Source organism: Pseudonaja textilis, chromosome 6, assembly GCF_049901715.1.
Source record: "Pseudonaja textilis isolate UNSWEBS1 chromosome 6, rPseTex1.2, whole genome shotgun sequence".
Taxonomy (NCBI): domain Eukaryota; kingdom Metazoa; phylum Chordata; class Lepidosauria; order Squamata; family Elapidae; genus Pseudonaja; species Pseudonaja textilis.
Genome location: NC_141995.1, coordinates 3031382 through 3042084, shown reverse-complemented (window position 1 = coordinate 3042084; position 10703 = coordinate 3031382). Strand labels below are relative to the sequence as shown.

The window sequence follows — 10703 nt, the reverse complement described above, 5'->3', positions numbered from 1 at the left end:
TGGTGGTTGTAAGTCAAGAATCACCCATACTATCAACACACAATGAGAGACAGAATGCCTTAAATTCTACCGTTATGCTCAGGGTAATTTAATTCCCAAAGATAATTTAGAATTGCATTTTGGGGTCTTCTGTTCTCTTTTTTTTTTTCTCTTTGCTTTTAATGCGTTCCTTCTATTTCTTCACTTAAGTCATTAATAAGGCAGCCTTCTCCAAAAGAGGACAATTTTGATGTCGTCGGGGCTTTGCGCATTAAGAGAAACGGTCTCCCAATTCCTATAAATGCCGCTGAAGAGACACAAAAGCACAGGATAGGAAAATACCGGGCTTGACAATAGAGCTTGTCAAGAGACAACTTGAAATAATAATCGAATGCAAAGTGAAGAGGAGTTTGCGGTGAGAGGTGGCAGCAAAAAAAAAAACCAACCGCCCAAAAAACACAAATGCAATTTTAGATTGCATCAACAGATGTAAATTTTCCAAGTCATGAGAAATAACAGGCCTGTTTTTCTCTTCTGCTGGTCAGATCCCAATCTTGGCTATTCTGTCCACTTTTTTTTTTTTTTAAATGCGATATGCGATCCGATAGAGAAGAATATTTGCAGCTCAGGGTCGAACTGCGGGATCCTTGGCGCTTTCTGAGCATGGTGGTTTTCTTGCAGACGTTTCGTTACCCAACTAGGGAACATCATCAGTGCTAGAATGGAGTGGGGTTTGTGAGAAGGAGGAGGAGGAGGACGACAATGACGACAATGACTGTGGGATCCTTGATGCTCTCTGAACTTTTCGTGCAGGCGTTTCACTACCAAACTAAGTAACATCATCAATGCTAGGAGCGAGTGGGGCTTGCAGAGGGAGGAGGAGGAGGAAGAGGAGGAGGAGGAGGAGGAGGAGGAGGAGGAGGAGGAGGAGGAGGAGGAGGAGGAGGAGGAGGAGGAGGAGGACTGTGGGATCCTTGATGCTCTCTGAACTTTTCCTGCAGACGTTTCATTACCAAACTAAGTAATATCATCAATGCTAGGAGCGAGTGGGGCTTGCAGGGGGAGGAGGAGGAGGAGGGAGGAGGAGGAGGAGGAGGAGGAGGAAGAGGAGGAGGAGGAGGAGGAGGAGGACGACTGTGGGATCCTTGATGCTCTCTGAACTTTTCCTGCAGACGTTTCATTACCAAATGAAGTAACATCATCAATGCTAGGAGCGAGTGGGGCTTGCAGAGGGAGAAGGAGGAGGAGGAGGAGGAGGGAGGAGGGAGGAGGAGGAGGAGGAGGAGGAGGAGGAGGAGGAGGAGGACGACGACGACTGTGGGATCCTTGATGCTCTCTGAACTTTTCGTGCAGACGTTTCATTACCAAACGAAGTAACAACATCAGTGCCAATTAGCACTGATAATCATCACGTCATCAAAAGGACACCACCACCTCCAGCACTCTTACTGGTTTGATAATGGAACGCAAGAAAACCACCAATCTCAGAGAGCACCAAGGACATTACCATTCTCCTCCCCCCCTCTTCCTCCTCCTCCCTATAAACCTCACTCCCTTCTAGCCCTGATGATGTTACTTAGTTGGGTCATGAGACGTCTGCCAAGAAAGCCACCAAGCTCAGAGAGCACCAAGGAGCCCACCATTCAACCTCTGTCCAATTCACTCCATCCCACAGCTGTCTTATTTATCACTAGCTCGATACCCGTGCTTTGCGACGAAACTATGTGGTTGGGCTTAGTTTTTGGGGAGGAAAATTAAGGTGTGTGTGTGGGGGGGAATTCTGTCTCTGCCTCCCAGTATCCATCGGTATTCCTCTGGCTAGCGTCCTGTCAGTGTGTGAAAGAGTTGAGGGCTGTTTGGAAACTGAAGCAGTATTTGTTGTGTGAGCAAGAAGGAGACAGCAAGGAGCCTGGGCGTGGCTTAGCTCAACTGTTCTGTACTAAAGCTGCTTGGTGCTCTGAAACTAAAACTGAAACTCCTCTCTGCTTGTGTTTTGCCTTTGGAAGAGATTTATTTCCAGGTGGGGAAGGGAGTAGAACTCCTTAGCATCAGAGCATAATAAATAATAATAATAATAATAATAATAGTAGTAGTAGTATAGGAAATACTAATGCTCTGATGGTCATTTTGAACAATCCTTTCTTAGTGAGCACTTAGGAGCCAGGAGGAACATAAGGGCCAAATTTCAAGTTTGTAGGCTTTACGGTTGTGGAGATTTTCTGATGATGCGTGAGGGGCATTTTGCTTTTATGTATAGTCTACTCATAAGACAGGATATTTTAGGACATGCACAATGAGAGAATCTGCAGTAAGAGCGACAACAAAATAAAGCCAGACAAAGAACCGTAACGTATAATTTGCCAATACATTTCATAGCAAAGAAATAAAAGAGGTAGTAGCCAAACTACAGGTTGGATGCGCTAAGATGTATAGCAATGCCTCCCTTGACAGAAAAAACTGAAAAGCGTTTTCCAAATAATTGTGTAATGGCTGGAGGCAGCAAAACCAGACTAATGGCCATGTTTGGAGTTGTCAGAAGTAAGCATAGTATATGGATATTTATTATATGTTTAGCAGGCAAAACGGCTAATACGTATACTGTATATGGTGGAAAATATTATGCGTTTATGCTTATGATCAATTCCTGCTATTCAATGGCATGCTCAACATACGGACCAACTTCTCACATCAAATCAAGCCCTAATGGGGTTTATTTGATTTTGGCTAAGTGTAATGTACAAATCTAGTTGTCTGGTGTTACTTCATGCTGATCTGTGATCCAAATAAAAGTTTTGATTCCATCTAGTTGTTGCCGTTTGCAACCTGTGCCTGCCTCGTGGCTTAATGTTATGTGTGAACACCATTTTTCGTTGTTGTTTTTTTCCAATTCAGCTGGAATGGACCTTGGAGGTCATCTAGTCCAGCCCCAACTCAAGCCGGAGACAGACCTTCTACCATTTCACACAAACGAGTCTTCTTAAAAGCTTCCACCAATGGAACATCCGCAACTTCTGGTGGCAAGCAGTTCCGCTGGTTAATTGTCATCACTGTCAGGAAATTTCTCCTTAATTCCGGGTTGCTTCTGTCCTTGGTTAGTTTGCATCTATCATTTTTTGTCTTGTCCTCTGGTGTTTTGGGCAGGGGTTGTCAAACGTCTGGACCTCAGGGACCACCAAACTCGTAATTGTAAATCCCGGGGACCACTAATATGCATTGTGACTGACGGTGGCTTACTGATGTTGATGGGAGAGAGAGAGAGAGAGAGAGGGAAGGAGGAAGGGAGAGAGAGAGAGAGAGGGAAGGAGGAAGAGAGAGAGAGAGAAAGAGGTTAGATCTGATCTAACCTTTCTCTCTCCTTCTCTCTCTCTCTCTCACACACACACACAAACACATGTGCAAAACATGGTCAACACAAACTGTAACTAGAAGTCCAATCAAGCCAAACTGAAGTAATCGGTTTAGCAGGAGCAAGAATTTCAGAGTTGAAGGCACGGCAAAACTCACATGGTTGGGAAGATGCCAGGAACACAGATAAGCCACGACAACACAAGATAAAGTCCCGTTTGCTCCCAGAAGCTACTGCACTCAGCATGCATTTCTTTTCAACTCTCTTCCCAGCTGGGGCTAATGAAGGGAATCAGGGCCCTTTTCTCCCCCGTAAGCCACGCAACCCACGTTGCTCCCTTCTCCGTTTCTCTCTGCGTGTCCTAGGATGAAGGGGCGGGTGGGCCTGGGTTTTCCTCTGAACCCCCTCTCCCTTGTTCTACCTCTCCCCTGCTCTGCCCAGCTGGACTTTGCCCTTCCCCAGTTTCCTTTCCAGCCTCTTTGTCCTTGTTCCTATTTCCCTGTACAGTCTGCCAGATGGCAACAGTTTAAAAAAGAAAAAGGGTGCCCAGGATGAGATGAATCTTTGAGAATGTCGCAAAAAGAGGATCACATGACTCCCGGGCACATGGCGACCGTCGTAAATACAAACTAGGTGCCAAATTTTGACCCCACGGGGAGCCGTGGGGATGCTGCCACTGTGTGAAAAATGGCCCTCTTTTTTTCAGTGCTGTTGTAACTTCAAGCTGTTGGAGAACTGCTGTAAGTCGAGGACTATCTGTATTAAAAAGGAGTGTTCCCAGCCCTTGAAAACCTGTTTTCAATTCTTTAAAAGCCCTCCGTACTTTCATCTCATCTAAGCACTGAGGGAAAAAGCCAAAATACAGATTTTGTAACTTTGGGGATTTGATTTGATTTGATTTTTTACAGTAAGAAACCCCGAAATGCCTAAAATAAACACGCCGGGTCCTTCGAGAAGCGAAAAACGGAGGGGGAAAAACACACACACAGCCTCCCTTATGCAGAGATCCACATGAGGCAACCGATAAATAATTCTGCGGTGGTATTTCCATCATCGCTTAAAATTAAGTTTTCAGTTCCCTGGGGCAGCGATTGCATTAATGTTAGCTAATTAGGTTTGTAACCAACTTTGTAAAGCCACATTGACGGCATATTTTTTATTTATTTATTTATTTTTGAGGGGGAAAAAAAGAAAAAGGGGGCCAAAAAAATTAAAATTCAAATGCTTCTCAACAGGCGTTTTCACTTTTCAAATTACGACAAACAGAGAAGAAGGGGAGAGAGAGAGAGAGAGAGAGAGAGAGAAAATGAACCTTGTGGGAATTGGGTGTCACATGAAACCACAACAAGACAAATGGAGGCTTAATCAGTCATGGATTAAACCCATTTAAACCCATTACGCGATCAGAACCAGGCCCCAAAACAGGAAAAAATAAAGACAATAAAATGACCTGTGTGGCAAGCAGAGGGCTAAAAAATAAAAGACCCCAATGCAAATACAAATGAGGAATGCAGAAGACTATAATGACGGCTCCCCCATCAACGGAGCCCCAAAGAATCATGCCATGTCATTATTTAAGGAATTATTATAATTCCCCAAATGGAGGGATCCCGTTTCCTCCATTTTATCCAGGGATTTGAGAAAGGGGTGCTAAGGCTCAAAGATGCTCGTATGGGACAAGAGGGGACTCAGATGGACTAAAAGAAAATTAAATGTTCTGCAGTGCTGCCCTGGGCTGCGATAGTGCCAATCCTAGCCACCCCACCTCTCTCCCTCTCTCCCTCCCTCTCTCTCTCTCTCTCTCTCTTTCTGTTTCTCCCGCTCCCTCCCTCTCTCTTTCTTTCTTTCCCTCCCTCCCTCCCTCCCTCTTTCTTTCTCTTTCTCCTCTTCTCCCACTCTCCCTCTCTCTCCCCCCTCTCCCTCCTTCCCTCTCTTTCTCCCTCTCCCTCTTTCTCCCCCACCCCTCTGGGTGTATCGTAATTCATATCCTCCAATGGGACACCTCCATAGCCCAGAGTCATCAATCAGGCTCTCCAGTTAGAGATTTACACGGAAGAAACTTCGGTCACCTAGTTACTATCTTTGAAAAACATTTATGGAATGCACTTTCCGTTTGCAAGCTTCCACATTGTCCTTCCTTCCTTTTCTGTTGACAACTCCAAAAAGACTTATGAATTGACACAAACTTTTGGTGAAATTTGACTGGTTGTTTTAGATTCAAGGCATAAACCAAGGATAACGGACTTAGCCTAATAAACTACTGTAAGGATCACCGTTGCAAAACAAGTATTTAAAAATCATTTCATACCGGTGACATTTACTGTCTAAACCCTCATTAAATATTTTAACTTGGCCTGGGGCAGAACACGGCATTTCTCTGCCTTTCTCCAGCATAAAATAAAAATAAAAATACCCTGATTAATAATGTTTAATTTAGAGGAAGGGGGGGCGAAAACAGCCCCATCTCTGGGAAGAGTTTCACCCAGAAAATCTGGAGAGAGAAAAACAGCGGCTGTTTGTAGGGTGGGTCAAATGTTTTCAACTTTCCAAAGACTGGGGGATGCTCAAAAGTTGGAGATTGTAAAGATATTGTGCTTACTTTAATCGGATTTAGACGTGCTTGTCGCTTTTTAACATTTTGTTACGTTCCTTTTCGTCTTCGGATTTCTCCATGCCTGTTAGATGGAGCAGACCGAAAAGTTGTTGAAGTTTATTTATTGATGGGTTTTCTTACTAATCTGCATTGTTGTGATGTTAAACACCCCTCCAATTGGACAGAAGGGAAATAAATTGTCCTGCACAGCTCTAAAACATCATCCGGTTGCATCTTCTACGTTCTTAAAACAGGTAACACCAGGTGTGTCCAATCTTGCTTGACTTCAAGACCTTCTGGACATCAACTCCCAGAATTCCCCAGCTAGCCTGGCTGGCTGGGGAATTCTGGGAGTTGAAGTCCACAGATCTTAAAGTCGCCAAGGTTGCTTTTATCCCAGAGCTATAATGCCACTCCACAATGAACCTAAGGACCACCATCAGTGAGCGGTTGGACAGGATTACTTTGTCTGTTGCATGGATGCTTGTGTGTTTTAGGGGGAGGGGAATTTTGGTGCGTGGGGGTGTGTTTGGGGATTGTCGTGTGTGTGTGTGTGTGTGCATGTTGAGTCTAGTTTCTGAGTGTTATATGAATTTCATTGTATATGTATACTGTGTATATATGTACAATGACAATAAAGATTATTATTATTATTATTACTATTGGTTAATCTTTAGTGAGATTCACAGCCTTTGGGGCTGGTTGGTAGATGATGATGATGATGGTTACTACTATTATTATTATTATTATTATTATTATTTATCATCATCATTATTATTGGCTAATCTCTAGTGAGATTCACAGCCTTTGGGGCTGGTTGGTAGATGATGATGTTGATGATGACGATGATATTATTATTATTATTATTATTATTATTATTATTATTTATCATCATCATTATTATTAGTTAATCTTTAGTGAGATTCACAGCCTTTGGGGCTGGTTGGTAGATGATGATGATGGTTATTATTATTATTATTATTATTATTATTATTATTATTATTATTATTATTACTATTATTTATCATCATCATTATTATTATTGGCTAATCTTTAGTGGATGTCGGACATCTCACCTCATACTTAGAATTAGAAAATAATTGTCTAGTTTCTCTCAAGTTTGCTAGGAGAGATGGCAAAGTACTTGCAAGCTGTGATGGTCACACCCCACTTGGCTTCCTCCAAAGCATACTCTCTTAGGTCTTCAAAACATCACCAAGGAGAACCACCGTAGATTTGGCTACCCTTCTCAGCCAAGGCCCGGATCTCGTCTGGAATCCAAAATGGCTTTCTTCTTTCTAAGCTGTGTGGTTTAGGATTGACCACGGGGTCAACTTGACCACTTGACCATGGGGTCTTTATGGTCTCGTTTTTCCAGCCTCAGTCAAACAGGATCCTGCCATCAGGGCAAGGGAGTAGTAGAAGTTATGCGTGGTCGGTTCCCCTCCTCCTCCTCCTCCTGGGAAGTTCAGTGATAAGTCTCTGTGGCACTGATGATGTTACCTAGTTTGGTAATGAGACGTCTGCAAGGACATCATCAAGATCAGAGAGCACTAAGGACACCACCATCATCGTTCTCCTCCTCCTCCTCCTCCTCCTCCTCTTCCGTACAAATCCCACTCTCTTCTACCTCTGAAGAAGTTACCTAGTTGCGTCAAAAAGCACCTGTAAGAAAACAGCCAACCTCGGAAAGCACCAAGGACCCCACACTTCTCTTCCTTGTCCATTTGGCAAACCCCACTCCCTTGTACCACTGATGGGGTAGCCTAATTTGGTAATGAAATGTCTGCAAGAATGCCACCAAGCTCAGAGTGCACCAAGGACACCCCAGACACACACGGTTCAACGCAGAGCTACAAATATCCTTTTCTATCGATAAATCTCTTTCCTGAATCCAAGGTGCCTGCCTATTTGTACCAAAAACAAGAGCCAGCCGAAGAATGGAAATGTCAAAAAAAAAATCAATGGAAAGAGAAACACTCTGAATGCGAACAAATGTTGGGTTAGGCGACTGTAGCCATGGCAATCTCGGAAAACAGAGCAATATCGGTATCTTGAGGAAAAAGAGTAATTAAGACTTAACTGGCAGGTATGGCTGGGGCAGCAACGTACAGTCAATTTCCTTTACAATTAAATCCTTCGTAAAATATTACACTTCGTTCAAATTGCAGAGGTCTTGGGAGCGAGGCTGATATGCTTACTTGCAAAGGTTTGGTCAAACGCAGCGAGAGGGGCATGATTGTGCATGTGTGTATATGTGTGTGTGTGAGAGAAACAGAGAGAAGCACATTTGGACCCACAAGACTGCAGAGAAAATACTACCAACTCATAAAATATTTCTACGGTCGTCTTAGAGCTGCCAACAGAAAGGTAGTGGGGAAGAGTTTTGAAAGCACAGTGTGGCAGCTTGGAAATCGAAAGTGCATTCCATACATAGTTTTTCAGAGATAGTAACTAGGTGACTGAAGTGTCTGCTCTGCAAAAATCTTAACTGGAAAACATGATTGATGACTCTCGGCTATGGATGTGTCCCATTGGAGAATACCAATTATGATACACCCAGGGGGTGGAAGGAAAACCAGGGTCAAGGGTGACAGTGAATGATGTGTCACTGTGATGACCCAGGTGGGATACAAAAGCAACAAAGTCCCAAAAACAGGTGAAGTCCCTTTAATTCCTTCAACTTGGCTTCAGAGCTCCAAATATCCTCGACTGGAGACAAAAAAAACTCCCCCACAAACAGTTACGAAAAGGAAGAAATTCCCTCCAAACTCAAAATACATATAAATTATAAACAGAAAAAACGACAACACAAACGGCACTGAAGCAATTCATGAGACCAGACAGGATAAGGGCTTGAAGACGCCCACAAATATCGAAATACACACACTGGGAAGGACGACAGAATTCAAATAAGAACAGGCAGAATAGAAACATTTTCACACTTTGCTTCCAGCACTGGGCCATGCACAGTTTGTCTTTTTAAACAGTCCTCCCAGCTGCAGCCCATGAAGGGGATCAGGGCCCTTTCCTCCCCTGTAGACCATGCCACTCACGTTGCTCCCTTATCTGCTCCTCCTTGCGTGCTCTAGAATGCAGACAGGATGGCCCTGAGTCTTCCTCTGAATGCCCAGCCGGCCTCTGCCCTTCCCCAGCCTCCTCCACAACCTCCGGAGCCACAACTCCACTCCCTGTCGGCTGTTCCTCCTCTCCCTAGGAGTCAGACTCCAGCAGGGGCATGACAGTCACAGAGTTGGCTGCACCCAGGCAGTGCCGGACATGTTAACTCCCAATAAATCCTTTTGAAGTTTTGGAAATTTGGCTCGAGACTCAGGATTTAATTGGGGGCAACTACCGGAATCCTGACAAATACACTGGAATAGCTTTGATTGATAGTCCTCAACGTACGACCACCCAAGCTTTTCGATCCTAAGTGAAACAATTGCTAAGTTAATTCCGCCCCGTGTTATGGCCTCCCTTGCCACGGTTGTTAAGTGAATCGCCGTTGTTAAGTGAGTAAAGCAGTTGTTAAGTGAATCTGACTTCCCCATTGACTTTGCTTGTCGGAAGGTCGCAAAAGGAGATCAGGTGAGTTCGGGACAGCGTAACTGTCATAAGTACATGCCAGTTGGCAAGCCTCTGAAATTTGATCACGTGAGTAAGGGGATGTTGCAATGGTCATAAGTTTAAAAAATGGTCATAACTCCCTTTTTTCAGCGCTGACGTTAAGTTGAGGACAACCTGTTTTAACTGCTGCGTATTAAATTAAGGAATATGCTTCCGTGTCCAGAATACCTTCGTAACTTAAAATTAAATCTGATGAGGAATTGAATTCTAACTGGGAAGCATGCCTGGACTATAATTTGATGCCCAGCGTTGCACCCTCCAAAATTTTGATTTTTCTATGGATGGAATCTATAATTTAACTTCATGGGATATTCCACTTCCACTACCTTGGCAACACTGATTCATTAATTATACCTCTTAATTTTGAACGGAGCTGACCACTGTTCGTAATAACATATTCTTTAGCCTAATAGCAGTTTCTAAAAATTTAAAGTGACATAATATGTTCTGCTACTTGCAAGTAATTAACAATATGCTGGAAAAACCATAATCTACGTGACACTCCAGATCTCTCGTTTGCTTATTCGTAGTGTTATTGTTTGTATTTGACTCTTTTGTTCTTTTCACAGCCCCTTAATCTTTGTATTAACATTTTTTTTTTCAAATTTAAAAACAAAGCGTAGACAAACCAAAACAGAAAAACAAAGGCTAGAAATTACAGCAAATGCTTAACACACCTGCTTCTGCACTGAGTTATATGGAAATGAGCTGCCTCTTTTTTTCAAGGAACTTGATGTTATATATCCGTGATGGCGAACCTGTGGCACGCAGAGCCATTTGTGCCGGCATGCGAGCTGCAGGCAAACAAACCTCACTGCACATGTGTGCGCTTCACAGCTGATTTTTAGCTGGTTTGAGGCCTTTTTTGGCCTCTCAGAGGCTTGAGGAAGGCTTCTGCAGGCCGAAAACTAGGCCCGTTTCATCACTGTTTTTCCGGAAATACCAGAAGTGACGAAACAGGCCTAGTTTTCGGCCTGCAAAGCCTGCAGAAGCCTCCCTCAAGCCTCTGGGAGGCCCATAAAGGCCTCCAACTGACCAAAAATCAGCTGTGAGGTGCAGTGCAGGTAAGGGGGTGGCGGAGGAGGGTGGGTGGGGATTGCACACGCATGTGTAGTGAGTGTGGCACGCATTGCCTTCTGGGTGCTGGCACGCGAGCGC

The 10703-nt window shown here is 43.9% G+C and overlaps 1 protein-coding gene across 1 annotated transcript in view; it reads right to left on the bottom strand.

The window, feature by feature from the left end:
- The window catches only part of ATRN (attractin), a 199042-nt gene that overhangs the window by 30805 nt on the left and 157534 nt on the right, over window positions 1-10703 (bottom strand). The window lies entirely within an intron of this gene.